We start from the raw sequence: 18285 nt of genomic DNA, 5'->3' as shown, positions 1-18285 counted from the left end.
GCAATCAAAAAATAAAGATTAAGTTTACAAGTCTAATATATATATATATATATATATATATATATATGCATACATGTATATATGCATATATGTATATATATAAATATATGTATATATATAATCAATGAATAAAAAGGTTTACAACTCTATTATATATATATATATATATATATATATATATATATATATATGTGTGTGTGTGTGTGTGTGTGTGTGTGTGTGGGTGTGTGGGTGTGGGTGTGTTTTTGTTTGAGTTTATAAAGAAAAGAATTTTTTTAAAATTAAAACGTTTACTCCGCCCCTTTCTCTCTCTCTCTCTCTCTCTCTCCCTCTCTCTCACACACACACACAAACACACACACACACACATGTGGTTAGAAAGAGAGAAAAAGAAAGGGAGTGGAGGAAACGTGCGTGTTCTGTCTACTGGTTTTAATTTTGAAAATGGTATTATTTTCTTTATACACACACACACACACACACACACACACACACACACACACACACACACACACACATATATATGGAGAGAGAGAGATAGAGAGTGAGAGAAAGAAAGAGAGATAGAGACGGAGATAGAACGAACGAGAGAGTCAGACAGAGAGAGAGGGAAGATTTTATTTTCTTTATTATTAATTATTTTTCTTTTCATATATACAAGAAGCGTTCAATAAGTAAAGCCCCTGACCCATCTCTCATAGCAGTAGAGCAACGAAACTTTGCACATTTATTAGTCTGTCTCTACAAAGGAACCACCCAGATTTACAGATTTCTTTCATCATTTAATGCAACTCTGGACCCCGTTTTTGAAGAACACCCCAAGTTCCTCCTCTAGCCACAACCTGACTCGAGGAACCAAGGCTGCATCCTCTGGTAAACACTTTCCTTTCAAAAACAAGTAAATGACTCAGAAAGGGTGCAGGGTCAGGAGAGCAGGTACATGGGAGAAGATTTCGATAGCCACACGGCTGTGCTTCTGATCTGGCGACATGTGAGTTGTGGACCGAAGCGTTGTCTTGAAAAGAATAAGATACATTTGCTGATCTTGTCCCACCTCTTGATTTTGAGAGCTTCTTTTAATTTCCTCAAAAGTGATACACAATAAGCTCCTCTAATCTAATTTATAAAACTCACTGTCTGTCTGCCCGTCTGTTTGTCTTCATATTTTCACACTATATCACTTCTGAAACAAAAAGTCGCAGAGCGGCACTAGGGACTTCAAATGATTAGATATTTTATAGACCTTTCTTTTATAAGCCTTTAGCTGGTTAAAATAGTTTTTAAGATGTCAAAGACTAATTTGGAAAAAAAAATCCTTCTTCATTTTCTACATTCATCTTAGTTTATTTGTAAATTTTTAATCAGTTCATATGCGTGTTACGTTGGTACAGTGGTAACATCACAAGTTTTGAATCCTACAGTTTTGTTTCGGTTTCGATTCTAGCTGATGGCACCCAAATACTTTTTTTTTACTTTGGAAATCACGACTCTCTAATAATAAATACAAAATCTGGAAAAATTCAAATATATTATAGTGTATTTTACGACCGGGCAAGGAAGGACGCCCCGCCCCCTGCCAGTTGCTTATAAATTTGTCTACACCAAAACCCAGCAAATGCAGTGGAAGATAACGTATTAATTTAATTTTCCTTCCCCACTAAATGCCCCTATATTGTGCATATATTATGACTATTATATTATGCATATATTATGACTATTATATTATGCATATATTATGAATATTATATTGTGCATATATCATGAATATTATAGGTGCATATATTATCAATATTATATTGTGCATATATTATGAATATCATATTGTGCATATATTATGAATATTACATTGTGCATATATCATGAATATTATATGTGCATATATTATCAATATAATATTGTGCATATATTATGAATATTATATTGTACATATGTTATGAATATTATATGTGTATATATTATAAATATTATACTGTGCATACATTATGAATATTATATTGTGCATATATTATAACTATTATATGTGCATATATTATGAATATTATATTGTGCATACATTATGAATATTATATTGTGCATACATTATGAATATTATATTGTGCATATATTATGAGTATTATATGTGCATATATTATGAATATCATATCGTGCATATATAATTAACATTATATGTGCATATATAATGAATAATATATTGTGAATATATTATGAATATTATATTGTGCATATATTATGAATATTAGATTGTGCATATATTATTAATATTAGATTGTGCATATATTATGAATATTATATTGTGCATATATTATGACTATTACATGTGCATATATTATGAATATTATATTGGGCATATATTATGAATATTAGATTGTGCATATATTATGAATATTGTATTGTACATATATTCTGACTATTATATTGTGCATATATTATAAATATTATATTTGCATATATTATGAATATTATATTGTGCATATGTTATGAAAATAATATTGTGCATATACTATGAATATTATATTGTGCATACATTATGAATATTAGATGTTCATATATTATGAATATTATTTTGGCATATATAATGAATATTATACTATGCATATTTTCTAAATATTATATGTGCATATATTATATATAATATGTGCATATATTATGAATATTATATGTGCATATATTATAAATATTATATGTACATATATTATGAATATTATATGTGCATATATTATGAATATTATACGTATATATTATGAATATAATATGTGCATATATTATGAATATTATATTGTGCATATATTTTGAATATTGTATTCTGCATATATTATGAATATTATATTGTGCGCATATTATGATTATTATACGTGCATATATTATGAAAATAATATGTGCATTATTATGAATATCATATGTGCATATATTATGAATATTAGATTCTGCATATATTATGAATATAATTTGTACATATATTAGGAAATATTATATGTGCATACATTATGAATATTATATTGTGCATATATTGCGAATATTATATGTGCATATATCATGAATATTATATGTGCATGTACTATGAATATTATATTGTGCGTATATTATGAATATTATATGTGCAAATATTATGAATATTATATTGTGCATATATTATGAATATAATATGTGCATATTTTATGAATATTATATCTGCATATACTATGAATATTATATCTGCATATATATATATAGAATATAATATTGTGCATATATAATGAATATTATATTGTTCATATATTATGAACATTTTATGAGCATATATTATGAATATTATATATGCATATATTATGAATATTATATTGTGCATATATTATGAATATTACATTGTGCATATATTATGAATATTACATTGTTCATATATTATATATTATACGTGCATATAATATATATCTTATTGTGAATATATTATGTATAATATGTGTATATATTATATATTATATGCGCATATATTATATATTATATTGAGCGTATATTATAACTATTATATGTGCATATATTCTGAATATTATATTGTCTATATATTATGAATATTATATGTGCATATATTATGCATATTATATTGTGCATATATTATGAATATAAGATTGTGCATATAATCTGAATATTATATGGTACATATATTATGAATATTATATTGTGCATATATTATAAATATTATATTTGCAGATATTATGAATATTACATTGTGCATACATTATTAAAATTATATTGTGCATATATTATGAATATTATATTGTGCATATAATGAATATTATATTGTGCATATATTCTAAATATTATATGTGCATATATAATATATTATTTGTACATATATTATGAATATTATATGTGCAAATATGATAAATATTATATGTGCATATATTATGAATATTATATGTGCATATATTATGAATATTATATGTGTATATATTATGAATATTATATGTGCATATATTATGAATAATGTATTGTGAATATATTATGAGTATAATAGTTTGCATCTATTATTAATATAATTTGTGCATATATTGTGAATATTATACGTGCATATATTATGAATAAAATATGAGCATTTGTAAGGAATATAATATGTGTATATATTTTTAATATTATATTGTGTATATATTATGAATGTAATTCGTGCGTATTATATGTGCATATATTATGACTATTATATTGTGCATATATTGAAACTATTTTATGTGCATATATTATAAATATTATTCGTGCATATATTATACATATTATATTGTGCGTATATTATGAATATTATATGTGCATATATTATGAATATTATATGTGCATATATTATGAATATTATATGTGCATATATTATGATTATCATATTGTGCATATATTATGGATATTATATGTGAATATATTATGAATATTATATTGTAAATATATTATGTATATTATATGTGCGTATATTATGAATATTATATATGCATATATTATGAATATTATATTGCGCATATATTATGAATATTATATTGCGTATATATTATGAATATTGCATTGTGCATATATTATATATTATATATTCATATAATATATATCCTGTTGTGAATATATTATATATTATATGTGCATATATTTTATATTATATGCGCATATATTATATATTCTATTGTGCATATATTATGAATATCATATGTGCATATATTGTATATTATATTGCGTATATATTATGACTGTGATATGTGCATATATTATGACTATATTATTATGCATATATTATGACTATGATATGGGAATAGTATATTGTGCATATATATAAATATAATATGTGTCTATATTATGAATATTATATTGTGTATATATTACGAATATTATATGTACACATTTTATGAATATTATATGTACATATATTATGAGTATTATATGTGCATATATTATGAATATTATATGTTCATATATTTTGAATATTATATGTGCATATATTTTATATAATATGTGCATATATTGTTGTTATATCGTAGATTATTAATAACAAGTCATTACTGGGGTTGTACAGAAAGGCTTTATTTAGGTAAAAAGGTACACACATTTCTAAGCGTCCATTGACAGCTTAGTACTAAATTCTGTTTCCCACGTGAGGAGAGTTTTCTTGTCTTTTTATAGACGTAACAGTCCATTCATTTGAGGGGTGTTGGATCAGTCCATTATATCACCTTCCTCCCAAGCTAAGTTCTTCCCTAGAATTTCGCTTCACCATTTTTTTTCTTTTTTGACTTTGTCCAAAAAATTCAGTTCTTTTTCTTTTTCTTTCACTTCTCCTTAAAATTTGCGTTTGCGAATTTTTTGATTTTGGAGAGTGATTGTATTTTCAGTTACTGGTGCTTCCTTTTTTGGAGGCTCTATGTGAAAAATGTCATACAGTACTTCCATCGGTACTTCATTGTTTTTAACTATTTCAGTATATCGGGTTCTGAGTTGGTTTATATGTTTTTTGTGGGAAAATGTCTGACCTTTTATAATGTAGACCATTCTTCCAATTCTTTTTGAGATTATGCCTTCTTCCCAAAAACTCTTCCCTGCCCGATAATTGTTGAAAAAAACTTTATCCCCGTCCTTGTATATATTGTATCGTGCATTACCTTTTACACTTTTTTTTACTTTTTTTTTCGGAATTAACCGGTCGAACACAGAGCGCACTTTTCTGGCAAACATTATTTCCGCTGGGGATAAATTTGCATTTGTATTCGGATTAGGCGTTATCCTGTACACTGCTAAAAATTTCTGAAGACTTTTTTCTTCAGTGTCGATGTTATCGTTCTTTTTTAACGCTCGTTTAAAGGTATCGACAAATCTTTCAGCTTGTCCGTTAGATCGAGGGCTAAAAGTTGGTGTTGTGATATGCTCTATGGCCAGTGACTCACAGTAGATCTTAAATTCTTGACCTTTGAATATGGTGCCATTATCACTAACAATTGTTTTTGGTACGCCAAAACGCCCAAATACCTCGTCCAACGCCTTTATTGTGTTTGCCGCTGTAGGATGTTTGAATTTTAAAATTTCTGGCCATTTCGACATGCTATCTACTATTACCAGGTAATAATATCTTTTTAGAGGCCCTGCGTAATCTATATGGATCCGCGTCCATGGTATATCTGTTTTAGGTCAAGGTTGCGTCTTAGTGGGCGGCGCTTTTGCTGCTAGTTGGCAACCCTTACATAATTTTATCATTTTTTCTATGTCCTGATCCATTCCAGGCCAGTACGTATATGCTCTCATTAGTGCTTTCATTCTGGAGATTCCAGGATGTCCCATGTGGAATTCTTTTAAAATTCTCTTCTGTAATACTTGAGGTATTACCACTCTATCTGCGTACATTAGAGTTTCATCGCACTTTGAAAATGGAAAAACTGTTAATCCTTTCCTCTTCTTTTCTTTTTGTCCCACTTGTTTTTTTATCTTGTTAATGTATTCATCTGTTCTTGCTGCTTTCGTTATTTCCTCAAGTGTTACCGGAAGTTCCCTACCAGTATTTATTAATATATCTGTTAGTACATTTTCTTCTTTTAGTGCAGCTATAACAGTTTCTTCAAGTAATTCAGTTTTATTTGGGATCAACCTGGACAAACCATATGCGTGTGCAATTTTGCTGGATGCTAGGTGTTTCATTTTAAAATTGTAGTTTAATAGAATCATGCTCCATCTTTGTAACCTATTAGCCGTATGAGTAAGAACTCCTTTTTTGGAACCAAAAATCGATAACAAAGGTTTGTGGTCCGTTTCCAAGATAAAAAATCTTCCATGGATGAACCTATGAAATTTCCTCATGGCGTATACAATTGCCAGACCTTCTTTTTCTATCTGACTATAATTTTTTTCTGCGGGTAGCAAAACCCTTTAGGCATGAATAATTGGTTTAGTCGATCCATCTTTGAGTCTGTGTAGTAGCACAGCACCTAAACCGTATTCGCTCGCATCTGCTGCTACAATTAATTCTTTTTTCGGATCGTAGTGAGCTAGTGCTAAATCCGATAACAGACATTTTTTAATCTTTAGGAATGCTTTATCACATTCTTTTGTCCAGAGCCATTTTTTATTCTTTTTCAATAATTCGTTTAAAGGTGCTCTTAGTTCATGCATTTTTGGGATATAAAAATTATAATAATTTGCTAGTCCCCAAAATGACTGTAGCTGCACTATATTTTCTGGTCTAGGCATGTTTTTGATTGCTTCAGTCCTATTAGGATTAGGTTTTCTACCATTTCGATCAATCACTTGTCCCAAATATTCAATTTTGTCCATCCCAAAATTACATTTTTCGAGAACCATTTTCAATCCATAGTTTGATATTCTCTCGAATACTTTGCCAATGTGGATTTTATGCTCTTCCACATTTTTACTTCTTATAAGGATGTCATCTAGATAAGCCATAGCAAAATCCAAACCTGCTAGCATTATATCCATAATTTGCTGGAACAAATTTGGGGCTACTTTTAAACCAAAAGGCAAACGTTTTAGTGAAAATAGTCGTTTATGGGTATTTAATATCAGGTAGTTAGCACAATCTTCCTGGACTTTTACTTGCCAATACGCTTCAGAGAAATCATTTTTTGTAAAAATTTTTCCTCCGTTTAACTTCGAAAAAATTTCCTCTGGGGTAGGAAGCAGGTAGTTATGCTCCTTGAGACAATCATTTAGACCTGTCGAAAAGTCCGCGCATACCCTGATTTTATTATTTTTCTTCTTAACGTAAACCGTGGGTGAAGCCCATTTAGAGTAATCCACTTTTTCTATTACTCCAATATCTTGAAGTCTCTTTAATTCTTTCTCTATAGTTTCTAATGCTGAATATAGAACCTTTCTTTTGGGTTTGAAAACTGGTTTAGCTTCGTCCTTTAGTTCAAATTTCACCTCCGTTTTCGTGCAGCAACCCAAACCTTCAGAGAATACCTCTTTAAAGTCTTTTTTTAATTCGTCAATAAACTTTCCTGGTAGTTTCGAATTTTCTAAACCCGCCAGACTTACTTTATTGCAAAATTGCAAAATGAGCTTATGGGTTTCCCCATTAATTAAAAAGAATCATTAAGTCTATACCGAACAAATTAGAATTTTTCCCCGGTACGACATATAACTTGGTTTTCACAGCATTCTCCTTTAGAGACACATTGGTAAAAAATTCACCCTTAAATTTTAGTTTATTTCCAGACACACTTCTGGCAATTTTTTTTGTATTTTGTAACTTTGGAAACCCAATTTTCTTCCAAGTTACTTCGTCAATTATACTTATGTCGCTTCCCGTATCTAGAAGACAGTTCACCTTACAGCCATTAATTTTAATTTCAATATATTTTCTTTTATCACACCTAGACTCATTTTTAGAACCAATGGTCTTTATTTCTGCTTTTCGGTATTTTCCTTTCCTGCATACCGTTGATTTATGGCCTTTTTTATTACATTTGTTAACATTTTGTATTTAAAGTAACAATCTTTAGTGAAGTGGGTTTTCCCCGCACATGTCTTACAGGATTTTTCGTGTGCACATTTCATCACCCTTTCCATTTTTTTTTCTTCAAAATTTTTTCCTTCGATGCTTGTATTGTCCTGCTTTAAATTTAACAGTTTCTGACACTCTTCAGTAACTTTTTGTAACGTTATTTCTGTGTCTTGGTTCATAATGGATAATATCCTTGAACGAATATCCCTATCTTTAGAGGCTGTTAAACCTTGCACAAAGATTAGACTTTTAAACATATCCTCTTTGAGGTCTTTTAATTTAAAGAATTCACAATGAGCATTCACTTTCCCTGCATAAGTAATAAAATCTTCGTCCTCCTGCTTCGTGATATTTAAACATTTATAACGTGTATAGAATAGACTATCTCGTTCACTGAAAATGTTTGACAATATTTTTATTGTTTCACTAAAAGAAATATCTTCAGATTTCTTTGGCAGGATAAAATTCGTATACTTTGTATTTTCCTGAGATCCAAGTTTTTGAAGAAGAAGGATAATCTTCTCTTCGTCTGTCCAAGACTGACATCTCTTAGCAAAAATATTTTCGTATCTCCGAAAATATGCCGGAAAAGTTAACCCATTTGTCGGCTCGTATACAAATTCGGATAAAGAATTTGCTATTCCTTCAGGAGTGAAACGACAGTCTTTCTGCTGCGTTAAAATACTCTGTAGTATTTCGCTTTGCTTCAATTGTTGTTGCTGAAGTAATTCCATTTGCTTTTGTTGTGCAAACAATGCCAATTGCATAGTTCTAGTGAATTCCCCTAATTACTCCATGTTAAAATTTTTTTTTTTACAGAACCACACAATTAAACGAAAGATTAACTCAAATGTCCTATAAATTCAATGAATTAAAAGCACAATTTCCTTCCGAAGAGAGAAGAAAAAAATACTTCCAGCCGAATAAAACTTGCAATGGACACTTCTTTTATTTTTAAATGTTCTTTTACAAAAATGTTCGCTTCAAAATGTCAATTTCTTTTTTTTTTAGGACCGTAACAGACTGAAATACTTACTTTTTAAATGTTGGCTCTGTCGAAGTTTTTTTCCCTCTTCCTTCTTTGGATTTCTCTTGTTTTCTGCTCGTTAATCTTCTTGTGTGCTTTTCTTTCGCTTTGTTTTTTTTAGTGAGTTTCGTTCGAATTCTTCGTCGCCAGTTGTTATATCGTAGATTATATGAATAACAAGTCATTACTGGGGTTGTACAGAAAGGCTTTATTTAGGTAAAAAGGTACACACATTTCTAAGCGTCCGTTGACAGCTTAGTACTAAATTCTGTCTCCCACGTGAGGAGAGTTTGCTTGTCTTTTTATAGACGTAACAGTCCATTCATTTGAGGGGTGTTGGATCAGTCCATTATATCACCTTCCTCCCAAGCTAAGTTCTTCCCTAGAATTTCGCTTCACCATTTTTTTTCTTTTTTGACTTTGTCCAAAAAATTCAGTTCTTTTTCTTTTTCTTTCACTTCTCCTTAAAATTTGCGTTTGCGAATTTCTTGATTTTGGAGAGTGATTGTATTTTCATTTAGTGGTGCTTCCACGTGACGAGAGTTTGCTTTTTATAGACGTAACAGTCCATTCATTTGAGGGGTGTTGGATCAGTCCATTATATCAATTATATATTCAATTGTGCATATATCATGAATATTATATGTGCATATATTATATAATATATTGTTAATATATCATGAATATTATATGTGCATATTCTATGACTAATATATGTGCACATATTATGAAACAGTATATCTGCATATATACATGGACTATAACATTGTGCATATATTATGAATATTATATTGTGCATATATTATGAATATTATATGTGCATATATTAAGAATATTATATTGTGCATATATTATGAATATTATATGTTCATATATTATGAATATTATATATGCATATACTATGAATATTATATTGTGCATATATTATGAATATTACATTGTTCACACATTATATAGTATATGTGCATATAATATATATCTTATTATTAATTTATTATATATTATAAGTGCATATATTATATATTATATGCGCATATATTATATATTATATTGCGCATAAATTATAACTAATATATGTGCATATATTATGAATATCTAATTGTTAATATATTATGAATGTTATATTGTGCATATAATATGAATAATATATTACGCATATATTATGAATATTATACGTGCATATATTATGAATATTATATTGTACATACATTATGAATATTATATTGTGCATATATTATAAATATTATATTTGCAGATATTATGACTATTACATTGTCCATATATTATGAAAATTATATTGTGCATATATTACAAATATTATATTGTGCCTATATTATAAATATTATTTCTGCATATATTATGGATATTATATTGTGCATATGTAATGAATATTGTGTATATATTCTAAATATATGCGCATATATTATATATTATTTGTGCATATATTATTACTATGATATGTGCATATATTATGAATATTATATGCGTATATATTACGAATATTATATGTGCATATATTATGTATATTATATTGTGAATATATTGTGAATATAATATTTTGCATATCTTATGAATATTATTTGTGCATATATTGTGAATATAATACGTGCCAATATTATGAATATAATATGGGATTATATTATGAATATAATATGTGATTATATTATGAATATAATATGTGCATATTTTATGAATATCATATTGTGCATATATTATGAATATAATTTGCGCATATATTGTGCATATAATATATGCATATATTAAATATAATATATGCATATATTATGAATTGTGCATATATATATAATGAATATTATATTTTGCATATATTATGAATAATATATGTGCATATATTATTTATTATATTGTGCATATAATTTGAATATATAGGTGCGTATTTAAATAACATTATATGTGCGTATATTATAAATATTGTATTGTGCATATATTATGAATATTATATTGTTCATATATTATGAAGATCATATGTGCATATATTACGATTATTTTATTGTAAATAGATTGTGAATTATTATGTTCATGTATTATTAAGGTTATATTTGCCTATATAATGCATATTATATGTGCACATATTATATGTTATATATGCATATATTATGAATATTATATATGAATATTTTATAAATATTATAAGCGCAATATATGCATATATTTCGAATAGTTAGTTGTGCATATAATATTAATATTATATTATGCATATATCCTATATTATATGTGCATATATTATGAATATTATATAGGTATATATTAAGAATATTATATGTGCTTATATTATGTACATTGTATGTGCATATATTAAGAATATTATAGGTCATATATTATCATTCTTATTATTATATGTTCATATATTATGAATATTATATGGGCATATATTATGAATATAATATTTTGAATGTATTATTAATTATATATGTGCATATATTATGAATATTATATTGTGCATAAAATATATGAATGTTATATATGCATATATTATGAATATTTTATTGTGCCTATATTATGAATATTATATGTGCATATATTATATATGATATGTGCATATATTGTATATTATATCGTGCATATATTATGAATATTATATTGTGCATATATTATGAATATTATATTGTGCATATATTATGGATAATCTATCATGTATATATTATAAATATTATATATGCATATATGATGTATATTATATTGTGCATATATTATGGATATTATATGTGCATATATTATGAATAATATATAGATATATATTATGAATATTATATTGTGCATATATTATGACTATTATATGTGCATATATTATATAATTTATTGTACATATATTATGAATAATGTATGTGCATATTTTTTAATATTATATGCGCATATATGATGAATATTATATTTTTGTCATATTATGAATATTTTATGTGCATATATTATGAACATTATATGTGCATATATTATGAATAATATATGTGCAAATATTATGTATATTAAATGGTGCATATATTATGAATATTATATATGCATATATTATATATTATATTGTGCATATAATACGAATATATACGTGCGTATTTTTTAAATATTATATGTACGTACATTATGAATATTATATTGTGCATATACTGTTAATATAATATTGTGCATATGTTATGAATATTATATGGGCATATATTAAGATTATTATATTGTACATATATTGTGAATATTATATGTGCATATATTATGAATATTATATGTGTATATATTTTGAATGTTATATGCCTATATATTATGCATATTGTAATTGGCATATATTATGAATGTTATATTTTGCATATATTTTTAATATTGTATGTGCATATATTATGAATATTATATTGTGCATTTATTATAAATATGATATGTGCATATATTAGGAATATTATATTCTGCATATATTGTGAATATTTTATGTGCATATATCATGAATATGATATTGTGCATATATTATGAATATCATATTTGTCATATATTATATATTATATGTGCATATATAATATAATATATGTGCATATATTATATTGTGTATATATTATATATTATGTGTTCATATATTTTATATTATATGAGCACATATTATATACTGTGTTGTGCATATATTGTGAATATTATATTGGCATATATTATATATTATATTGTGCATATTTTATGAATATTATATGTATATATATTATGAATATTTTATGTGCATATATAATGTGAGTATTATACTGTGCATATATTATGATTATTATATGTGCATATTTTATGAATATTATATGTGCACATAAAATGAGTATTATATGTGCATATATTATTAATATTATATTGTGCATATATTACTAATATTATATTGTGCATATTTTATTTATATTACATGTGCATATATTATAAATATTGTATTATGCATATATTAAGAATGTTATATGTGCATATGTTATGAATATTATATGTGCGTATATTATGAATAGTATATGTGCATATATTATGAACATTTCATTGTGCCTAAATTATGAATATTATATATGCATACATTATGAATATTATATGCGCATATATTATGAATATTACATGTGCATATATTATGAATATTATGTGTGCATATATTATATAATAGACGTGCTTATATTATATATTATATTGTACATATATTATGAATTTAATATGTGCAAATATTATATATTATATTTTGCCTATATTATGAATATTATATGTGTATATCTTATTAATATTATATTGTGCATATATTATGAATATCATATTGTGCATATATTATGAATATCGTATGTGCATATATTATGAATTATATATTGTGAATATAATATGAATTTTATATGTTCTTATTAATATTATTTTGTGCATATATTATATATTATATGTTCATATATTATATAGTATGTGTGCATATATTATATACTATATTGTGCATATATTATGAAAATTATATGTGCTTATTTTATGAATATTATATATTTAGATATTATATATTATATGAGCATATATTTTACATTACATCGTGCATATATTATTTATATTATATGTGCATATGTTATATATTATATATTATATTGTGCATATGGTATGAATATTATATGTGCATATTTTATGAATATTATATGCACGTATATTATGAATATTATATCGGCATATATCATGAATATTGTATTCTGCATATGTTATGAATATTATATTGTGTATATAGTATATAATATATGTGTATATATTCTATATTATATTGAGTAGATATTATATTTTGTGTTATGCATATATTATATAATATATGTGCATATATTATATATTATATGTGCATATCTTATTTATTGTGAACATATTATGAATATTATATTGTGCATATATTATATATTTTAATGTGCATATATTATGGATATTATATTGTGCATATATTATGCATATTATATGTGCATATATTATGTATATTATATAGTGCATATATTATGAATAGTGTAGTTGCATATATTATTATTATATGTGCATATATTATGAATATTATATGTGCACATATTATGAATAATCTATTGTGCATATATTTTGAATAATATATGTGCGTATATTATTAATAATATATTGTGCATATTATGAATGTTGTATGTGCATATATATTGAATATTATATTGTGCATATATTATTAATTATATATGTGCATATATTATATACTATATGTGGATATATTATATATTATATTGTGCATATATAATAAATATTATATTGTGCATATATTATGCATATTATATGTGCATATATTATGAATATTATACTGTGGCGATATTATGAATAATATATTGTACATATATTATGAATATTATATGTGCATGTATTATATATTGTATATGCATATATTATATATTTTATCTTGCATTTATTATATATTATATGTGTATATATTATATAGTATATGTGTATATATATTATGAGTATTATATGTGCATATATATTATATATTATATGTTCATACATTTGAATATTATATATACATATTTTTTATATTATATGCTCATATATTGTGAATAATATATGTGCATATATTATATATTATATTATGAATATTTTATCTGCATATATTTTATGGTATATGTGCATATATTTTATGGTATATGTGCATATATTTTATAATATATGTGAATATATTATATATTATATGAGCATATATTATGAATATTATATGTGCATATATAATTTATTATATGTGCATATATTATGAATTTTATATATGCATATATTATATATTATTTTTCCATATATTTTTAATATTATATGTGCATATATTATATATTATATCTGCATATATTTTATATTCTATGTGCATATATTATTAATATTATTTGTGCATATATTTTTAATATATTGTGAATATTATGATCTAGAGTCATCGAAAACATATTTATAAACTTCCGTCCAGCAACTGCTCAAAATGGATCTTAAGAAAACTATATATCTTAGACGCTATTCAAAGATTCGTCAAAGATTTTCTATTCTATGTAAATTGCAGTTGACACACAGACATGTTTATATATATTCTATACGATCTAAATTGCAGTTTTCAGATATATATATATATATGTATATATATATATATATATATATATATGTATATATATATATATATATATGTATCACTCAACAGCTTGCACATATTGGCAACTCAGTATTTTTTTTAAAATTTTATTTCAGTCGAAGTTCTCAGAAATCAAGTGACCCACAACCTATGGTTTAAACTTGAACTCTATATTAGGTACATATATATTCGAATGCTCCATTAAGGTTGTTTATCTCTCAAACACAGAGTTTGTAAAGAATTTGAGAACATACATTTCCTCTTCCTAATTTACCATTGTCATATGTATTAGTATATCTCCCGTTTTGATCTCTTTGCCTTACTGAATTCCAGGACTAAAATTCACCTTGTCTGGTGGAGTATCTATCTTTGTGTTGTTACTTGAGGTAACATCACGTGGAAAAGGTGCACCATTCCTTGTAAAAGCCTAATGTAAGTCAGCCATAGTGAGTAGATCTTATTTGGGCAGCGAATATCATGTGATTTTGAATATTTGGTCAATATTTACTTCTAGAGAAACGTATCCTTATACCAGTTTGTTCTGATAAACCCCTGTACAGAGAGACCTTACACACTCGAGGATAGAGTCTAGTAGGCATTCACGTTCTCTTTAGTATAACGGAGCGCAATTGTATAAAGATAGATTTCGCGATGTAAAGCCTTTTTCAAGACTCGGGTTTTATTTAAAGAAAGCATACACTAAGTTTTTGTTCGTGTAAACCCTGCCTCAAAACAGCTGGAAACAATTATAATACCTAAGTGAATGCCCCCCGTTTAAACTTTACATAGCGAAAATCTATCTATCTATCTATCTATCTATGTCGTTTTGGTCTCGGTCTTTCTCTGTTTTTCTCCTCTCCACCTGCCCCCTCTCTCTCTCTCTCTCTCTCTCGCTCTCTCTCTCTCTCTCTCTCTCTCTCTCTCTCTATATATATATATATATATATATATATATACATATATTAAGTAATGTGATCTATAATTTAAAAGTTTTTAAAATTTTTTTTTTAAATTTAAAAATCAAAATTTAATTAAATTAAAAATCAGTTTCATAAGAAGGAACAACAACAAAGTCAATTATCTGTACGATCGTTTCGGAAATCCGTGCTTTTTATTTGTGGTATACATGAAGTCACGTAGAACAATTATACATAGTTTTTTTGGTAAGCAATAAATAATAACACCAACTTAAATCAATCTACCGATCAATTATTAACCAACCCACCACATTATAATCCAACAATAGACCTAACGGAAAATAATCATAATAATCAAGAGGTAATATATATTGGTTCCACATCTGGCCCAATAAAACATAGAATTTCAACGCACAAACATTCTTTTAAAAATAACTCTCTATCAAACCAAACTACTCTATCCAACTATATTTGGCAACTAAAAAATAGCAATATTTCTTTCAACTTAAAATGGCAAATAATTGAGACTTGCAAATCATATAAACCAGGAGATAAATTTTGTACATTATGTACAAAAGAAACCCTAAAAATTTTAAAATATGAAGATATAAAAAGCACAACCAAACTAGTAAATTCAAGACACGAGATTCTATCGTGTAATCATAAACGTTGGTTTAAATTTAATAAATATAAACCACCTTAAATCATTAAAAATTACTCATTAGTAAAAATAGATTTTTTTTTTCTAATAAATTAAGTTAAACCAATTACCGCCCTTAGACTCGTAAATCAAATAATAAATAAAGCCATGACAATTATCTCCCCTTAAAAACTTGCAAAAAAAAAAAAAAAAAAAAAAAAAAAAACTCTCTCTCTATAGATATTAACTGTAGCGTCTCTAAATCAAAATACGCTAACGGAAACAATTTACTGCACGAGCGTCGCCCTTTTTAAAATTCATCATTCAATAAAATAAAAAGCTATAGCAAACATCTAAATGACTACTTTAAATACAGTTCCTGATTTCAAAAAAAGAAAAACCAAAAGGTAATTATATATCTATATATTTTTAAATCAAATTTATTATGTAAATTCAAAATATATATATTTTTTCTACTCATTTCTATCTCTAACCTATACCAATTTTCTTATTAATTTTCTTATAAATTTTAAATCCAAACCTTTTACTTCAATTTTTCAGATTCATCTGCCTTACTGTTAATGCTAGGTTTATTTTTGGTGTCTTTTCAATTCAATAGAAATCCTCCTAAATTTGCTGATGAGGAGACCGTGCTTACCAAAAAAACTATGTATAATTGTTCTACGTGACTTCATGTATACCACAAATAAAAAGCACGGATTTCCGAAACGATCGTACAGATAATTGACTTTGTTGTTGTTCCTTCTTATGAAACTGATTTTTAATTTAATTAAATTTTGATTTTTAAATTAAAAAATTTTTTTTTAAAACTTTTAAATTATAGATCACATTACTTAATATTGAATTAGCTCTAGGATATTTAACTATCGAGCTTATTATATATCTAAATTACAACGAGCATTTCCTGTATTTTAATTAAACTAGTAATTTCACTATTACATTAAAATACACTTAGCTCTTTAGACTATTATTCTAATCTCCTTTAAATTATATATACATATATATATATTTATCTCTCTCTCTATATATATATATATATCTATATATGCGTGTGCATTCACCTGTGTAACAGTGCAATAGTTTATCTTGGCAGTTTTTTAGTAGACTGGTGTATAATCGACAAAATAGCACGTGTCCGAACGTACTATTCCTTGGACACTTTTC

This window comes from Euprymna scolopes, chromosome 10 (assembly GCF_053919585.1).
Source record: "Euprymna scolopes isolate OS-2025 chromosome 10, ASM5391958v1, whole genome shotgun sequence".
In the NCBI taxonomy this organism is placed as follows: Eukaryota; Metazoa; Mollusca; class Cephalopoda; order Sepiida; family Sepiolidae; genus Euprymna; species Euprymna scolopes.
This window is presented reverse-complemented; position numbering follows the sequence as displayed.